General features: G+C 31.6%; 1 pseudogene; it reads right to left on the reverse strand.

The window, feature by feature from the left end:
• Window positions 1-202: 202 nt before the first annotated feature.
• LOC145067989 (ABC transporter G family member 10 pseudogene) lies at window positions 203-2,005 on the reverse strand (annotated as a pseudogene).
• Between the last annotated feature and the right edge of the window lie 5,360 nt (window positions 2,006-7,365).

The raw sequence follows: 7,365 nt of genomic DNA on the forward strand, positions 1-7,365 counted from the left end.
AAAATTAAGAGCATTTCTTGAACATCAGAATTTTGAAGTCTTATTCATTACGTCGCATCAGTAACACACTTGCATGTCAAAAAAAAAAAAAAAAAAAATTACATGCATAAACAGGGTAAAAGGCCAACCGGGGTACTAATAACACTCAATATCTATGCTTCGATTTAAAAACTACAACACATCGAGTCATCGACCACCTTCTTTAGTTTCTGCTTCTGTAAGATCTGTAGCACAACACCATGAACGAAAGAAACCTGTACCCAAAGATAAACACCACCATCATCCCCAAATTATACCATTTTTGCACGTCCTTCAAATTCTCATTCTTCAAGAACTCTTCACCAGAAACCAAACACCCACCATCAGACCGCTGAAGACACCTCCATCTTCCCTTCGACCCCCCAAACTCGTTTATCAACAAAGACTCAAACGGGTACCGAACTAAGCTCAAATGGTGCATAAACATCAAGTATTTCGGTATATCATCATTCACTATGAAAAACCCCGAAAACAAAGAAAACGTGCCCATTAGTATTGCAACAGACGAGATCCCCATCATAAAATTCGAAACAAGTACACTAAATAACGACACAAAAGAATTGGACATCAATAAAGTCAGCCAAACGATTAGCAAATATAGAAAAAACCCGTCTAAATCGTCACGTAACCCAACTAGCAAGTAAGTTGGGATAGTAAATAATAACGCCACAATGAAAAGAATCGGGAGGAAAACGAGAGTATTCGCAATTGTGTAGGAAGAAATCCGGTAGGCACCAGTTGATATTTCCCGCATTAAAATCCGGCATTCATTAAAAAAAATTGGGATAGCTTGAGATGATGTATACAGCAAATACCCTACACTGGATGCGAAAAATCCAATTTGAGTTTGGGTGTGAGATCGATTAATGTCTTTAAAGAGCATCCCGAATAAAAGCCCTACTAACAAACCTTGGAGAATACTCCCGATAAACAGTTCTTTCGTTCGGAAAATGGTGTACATGAATCGCTCACTCAGTATTGCTATCTCAGTGAGTACGCAATTCGGATACTGTAAATGATAATCTTGATTTATGCCATTGAATTGTGGTTTTGGTTCGTTCATGTCTAGGATTACTGTTTCCATCACATCAGGGATTAGGGTTTCGATCACATCCATTGAAAACTCAAGAACATTGACTTGGCGAGGGATGTCATGGCCCGCAGATTTGAGCTTGTGCTCAAGGGAGTTGAGTGAACCATGATGAACCATGGTTCCATTTGCTAATAACATGATTTTATCGAATAGTTCGAGAATTCGGAACCCAGGTTGGTGGATTGTTAAAACGATTGTTTTATGGTGATTTTTAGTCATTGAGTGGAGCATTGAGATGAGTTGAAAGGCTGCACCGGAATCTAGTCCTGATGTGGGTTCGTCCATTAGTAGTACGGATGGATCATGAACCAGATCGACACCGATTGACACCCGGCGTTTTTCGCCGCCGGAAATTCCACGATTGTTGTCGCCACCGATTCTTTCTCCAGACACGTGGCATAACCCTAGCTCCACAAGCAAATCTTGGACTCGAGCTTTCGACTTATCGAGTCCACCAGGAAGCCGTAAACGGGCGCTATAAAGGAGGGTTTCTTCGACTGTAAGAAGTGGAAATAGTAAATCTTCTTGGGTTACGTATCCCGAGACTCGCCGGAAAAAAGTTGAATTCATTGGCCGGTCATTGACGAGCACTTCACCGGAGAGCCGGCAGGGAGGGATAACTCCCCCAAGAACCTCGATCAATGTCGTTTTGCCAGCACCACTTGGACCAGCAATCGCCGTGATTTCTCCTGGTGTCACTTCACAGTTGACATCTCTCAGGATCTGCTTCTTTAAGATGGGATTCACCTTATGCTGCCTAAGCCAACCAAATTTAAGGTATGTCGGAAATATCCCATAAGAAACGCTTTTTGCATTGATTTTGTATTGGGTTTTCAGGTTACAAAAATCTGCGGACTGCACTTGAAAAACCATTGATAGGTTGTGATATAGAAAGAAAAGATGAAAGGAATTTGATTAGAAAGAAAACGTTTTCACTCATCGTCTTTCTGCCACCATTATATATATATATATATATATATATATATATATATATATATATATATATATATATATATATATATATATATATATATATATATATATATATCAGTTAAATATTTATAAATTTTCTAAAGAGTATTTTGTATATATATTGTTAAAAAATAATGGCATAATTGTAAATAAAAAGAACTTTAATCCTATTTTCACAAACAAATTATTTCACTTGAAACATAAAACATTAGCTCAAAAAATTAGAACAACAAAACTTTATTCTCCCTCTGTCTCACCAAACATCTCTTCATTCTCCCATTTATCTTCGGCGACTTTCTGTCACCACCAACCACCGTCCTCCGGTATTGCCATTTACCTTCGACGAAAACAACTTCTACCACCGTAACCTTACCATTCTTACGACCTTGCTCCGATGACATGTCTTCATCTCGCCTTAATCTTTTTTCTCTCGATATCCATGAAACACCAACAGATCTGGTCCAGGTCCTACTCCACCAACCATTAAAGCTTGTCTTCGACTTCTAAAATCTTTCGTTTTCATCAAATCTATAGTGGTTTACTCCATATCTATGATCTTTAGTGGTACATCAACGATGTACGATGACATATCTACTAGTATCTACTAGTGGAGCATGTAGATTTGGACTACAAATACATGATGTATGATGACATATCTACTCAGTTTCACCTATAGCTATGAACGCATGATTTTTATATGTTTTAAACAACAAATACATGATGTTTTATACGTTTTAAACTTTGAATGCATGATTTTTATGCAAATAAGATTGTTTCAATGAAATTAGACATTGGTTTTAAGCTTTGAATGCATGATTTTTATAAGTTTTAAGCTGTGAATGCATGGTTTCTTTATACGTATCTAATCGCTTCAATGAAAAACATAAATTCTAAAATGTGAACGTTGTGAATACATGATTTTTTTGAAGGTTTGTATTTTCTTATGCTAGTATTTTCCCAATAATATTAATTTAGGTTTTTAAAATCATGAGTTGTAATGTTTTAATGTCTCATTTATTGTTTAATTATGTTAATATTAGTTTTAACAATTATTAGTAAGAAAATATATGTCTAATTAGTGAACATATTATTTTTATAAGTTTAAAGGCGTGAATACATGCCTTTTTAAAAGTTTTAAGTTGTATATACATGATTTTTATACATATTTGATTGTTTCAATGAAATACATAAATTTTATGTTGTGAATGCATGAGTTTTTTTTATAAGTTTTAAGTTGTTAATATATTTTTTACAAACACCTGATTGCTTAAATGAAAAACATATGTTTTAAACTATGAATGCATGATTTATTATGTTTTATCTAATTTTGAATAAAATATGTAAAATTTAAATTATGAATATTTTTGTAAATAAACTTTAAAAGAATCATTAGACTATTGATATGAATATATAAATGTAATTTTTAATTTGAGAATATGTTTTGTCAATATATAACTTTTGTGCATTAAGCTATGAATTTATTATATTAACCTGACAACTTTGTGTTAAAAGTAAACTATAACTTGAATGTATTAAATTATGAATTAAATGTATTAAACTGTGATTCTTTTATGAATTTTGTGTTAAAATATGACTATTTTATGTATGAATGTTTGTATTAATTTTTTGTGACTATATTTATTTTTTGTGTTGTATAAATATGTAAGAATGTATTAGTTTTTATACTTATTTTGCATTAGACTGTTAATTAGTAAATTAATTGGTTTATTAAACTGTAAATATAATATTTAAGCTATGAATCCATGATTTTGTATATAGATCTGATTTGGAAACAAGGATGGTTGCGAAAGTGGCACATTTAGTTGGTGGCGGTGTGTGGTAGTTGGTGGTGCTGGTAGAATTTGCGTTTGATTTATTTGAATTTGTGATTTATTGTATAATTGATTGTTTATGTTGTGAATTTTATGTATTAAACTAAAATGGATTGTATTAATTTGTATACATTTTATAAATTTTGTTAAACTGTACATATGATATTTTAAATTATGAATATGTTCTATAAACGAATATAAAAAATTAAAATTTTCAAGGTATAATTCTATTTTCTTTTATTAAAATTTTTATATTTGGCTAGAAAAATGAAATGATATGTGTTAAAAGTATTTTCAAAGAAATAAGAGCTATAAAGTTTGTTTAATTAAGTTGTGAATACGACCAGAAAAATGTTACTGAAATTTGGTGTTAGTACAACAACAGTCCGACGGCGATCCCGCGACAATGTAACAGTGGTCTAATGTCAAGTGGCAACTTGTTTTAAACTATGATAGGTTGTGATACAGAAAGAAAAGATGAAGGGAATTTGATTAGAAAGAAAACGTTTTCACTCATCGTCTTTCTGCCACCATTATATATATATATATATATATATATATATATATATATATATATATATATAGGTGGGTTCAATTGAGAAAATAAACAAGGTTGAGAATGGGGAATCATTTTCAGTCACTCATTTAATCTAAATATAAAAAGACACGGTGGCAAACTTATAAATATGTTAATAACATTGAATCTCAAATACGTAACTATAGAGAATTCGATAATAGTTCGTTCATCATCAAAATTTTTCCTCCAATCTTCAATAATCATACATATTTCATCAACTAAACCGGAATTTCTTCGTTGTTCATGAAATTGAAATCGGAGTTCTAGACTCACAGTCACAGTCGATATTGAAGGGCTCAAAATCGGTACTCACAGGTTCACAATCGGATTTTCGGAAATCAAAAATCAAAATGAGAAATCGATCAGACATAGGATGTCGCATCTGAAGTCGAAATCGGAAGTATATGATGATTTGGAATTGATAACTTGATGTTTTTAACATTTTTAAAATAGTTAATTTGTATGCACTCCAACTGTTTGATGAAATGCATAAACTAAATTACCACGTTATATTCACATATGAGTATGTTTTTCTCACCTGAATCAGTATATGATTATTAACAAATATGCAAGTCTGTATGTTATTCATATGTGAATAACATATAAAAATAATATATATTTGTCACAATACCTTCAAATATTCATAAGTGAATATATTCACAAGTGAATAACCTTGTAATATTCATATGTGAATATACTATGTAATATTCATAAGTGAATATATCATCTAATATTCACAAGTGAATTAACTATATAATATTCACATGTTATATACCATGTAATACTATGTAATATTCATATATGAAATATCATTTAATATTCATTAGTGAATATATCATCTAATATTCATAAATGAATATACTATGTTAATATTTACAAGTGAATGCATCGTCCAATATTAAAATATGAATATACTATGTTTATTATATGCTATATTCATATATGAATAATACTTAAATTGTAAAAAAAATAATCATAGTTTTTATTTATAAGTTAATAACGAATATACTGTAATAAAATCCGATACATTTTTATTCACTTATTCATAACGATAGCTGAAAACATAAAAAAAAATTAAATTTTTTATTTTATCTTAAAACTATATCAATATGGATGTCTATTTGTAGAGAATAAAAATCATGAATTTTGGTATATTTAAAATCATTTTTTGATAAAAATAGCTTCTAAAAATAAAAAAAAAACGAAAAAAACTATGTTTTTGTGTATATTAACGTAATGATTAACATAGTTTAAGGAAATATGTTTTGTTGGAAAACACATGTTCATTCCTTTGCCATTTCCGCCGGTACGTTGGAGGCTTTTGCGGCAAAAATAAATGATTGGCTAAGAATGATTCCACCATTCTCAAACTTTTTTTTTTCTCAATTGAACCTCCTATATATATATATATATATATATATATATATATATATATATATATATATATATATATATATATACACATTCCTTTCCCATTTCCGCCGGTACGTTGGAGGCTTTTGCAGCAAAAATAAATGATTGGCTGAGAATGAATCCCCATTCTCAAACTTTTTTTTTTCTCAATTGAACCTCCTCTCTCTCTCTCTCTCTCTCTATATATATATATATATATATATATATATATATATATATATATATATATATATATAGAGAGAGAGAGAGAGAGAGAGAGAGGAGAGAGAAAAGATGAAATGAGAACCAAAAAATATTAAGAACTTTAAAAACCTTTAATATTAGCTTATAATTAAGATTATATTCATCTTTTCTTAATTAGATATTTATGAATCTTGTAAATGTTATTTTCTACATATATTGTTAAAAGATAATGACATGATTGTAAATAAAATGAATTTTAATCCTATTTTCACTAACAAATTATACTTGAAACATAAAACATCGGATCAAAAAATTAGAAATACAAAACTTCATTCTCCCTCTCTCTCACCAAACATTTCTTCATTCTCCCTCCTATCTTCGACGACTTTCCGTCCCCACCAACCACTGACCTCCGGTGTCGCCATTTACCTCCGACGAAAACAACATCTACCACTGCAACCTTACCACTCTTACGACCTTGCTCCTGTGACATGTCTTCATCTCGCCTTAATCCTTTTTCTCTCGATATCCATAAAGCACCAACAGATCTGGTCCAGGTCCTACTCCACCAACCATCAAAGCTTGTCTTCGACCTCTAAAAACTTTTGTTTTCATCAGATTTGTAGTGGTTTAGTCAAGATCTATGATCTTTAGTGGTATATCTACGATGTACGATGATATATCTATGAGTTTTACCTATAAATCTATCATTTACTCCTCCAAATCTACATGCTGCGGTGAGACTGAGTGACCTGATCTTGCTCCGGTGACACATATCCATTTTTATTTATCCCTATGAAACACCACCAGATCTGTTCAGATCTGGTTCACTACCTCCTTTACCAACCACCATTGTATGTTGTTAACCTCTAAAATCCTTCGTTTTCATCAGATCTGAAGTCGTTCAGTTTAAATCTAAGTTCTCGACGATAGATCTATGATCTCCAACGACATATCTATGATTTTCACCTTTAGATATATGATTTATGCTTCTAAATCTACGAGCTCCGACGATATTGAAGAACCAGATCTGATACCGTCGTCAACCATCACCACCGTTGCTTAGGGATGGTTTTACTTGATGTTCCGGTGTGGCACCGGCAACACCTAGTTTTCCCATACGCAATAGAAAACATTTCATTTTTTTTGGTTTTTTCCCTATTTTTCATGCACCGACAACACCTCTTCAACGACGGCAACACCTACTGTGTATTTCTGCGTCCGTCACTGTCGTTGCTGCCTTGTCGGTTCGATGA

The sequence above is a fragment of the Lactuca serriola genome, chromosome 8, assembly GCF_051521515.1.
Source record: "Lactuca serriola cultivar US96UC23 chromosome 8, Lser_US96UC23_V15, whole genome shotgun sequence".
NCBI classification, from domain to species: domain Eukaryota; kingdom Viridiplantae; phylum Streptophyta; class Magnoliopsida; order Asterales; family Asteraceae; genus Lactuca; species Lactuca serriola.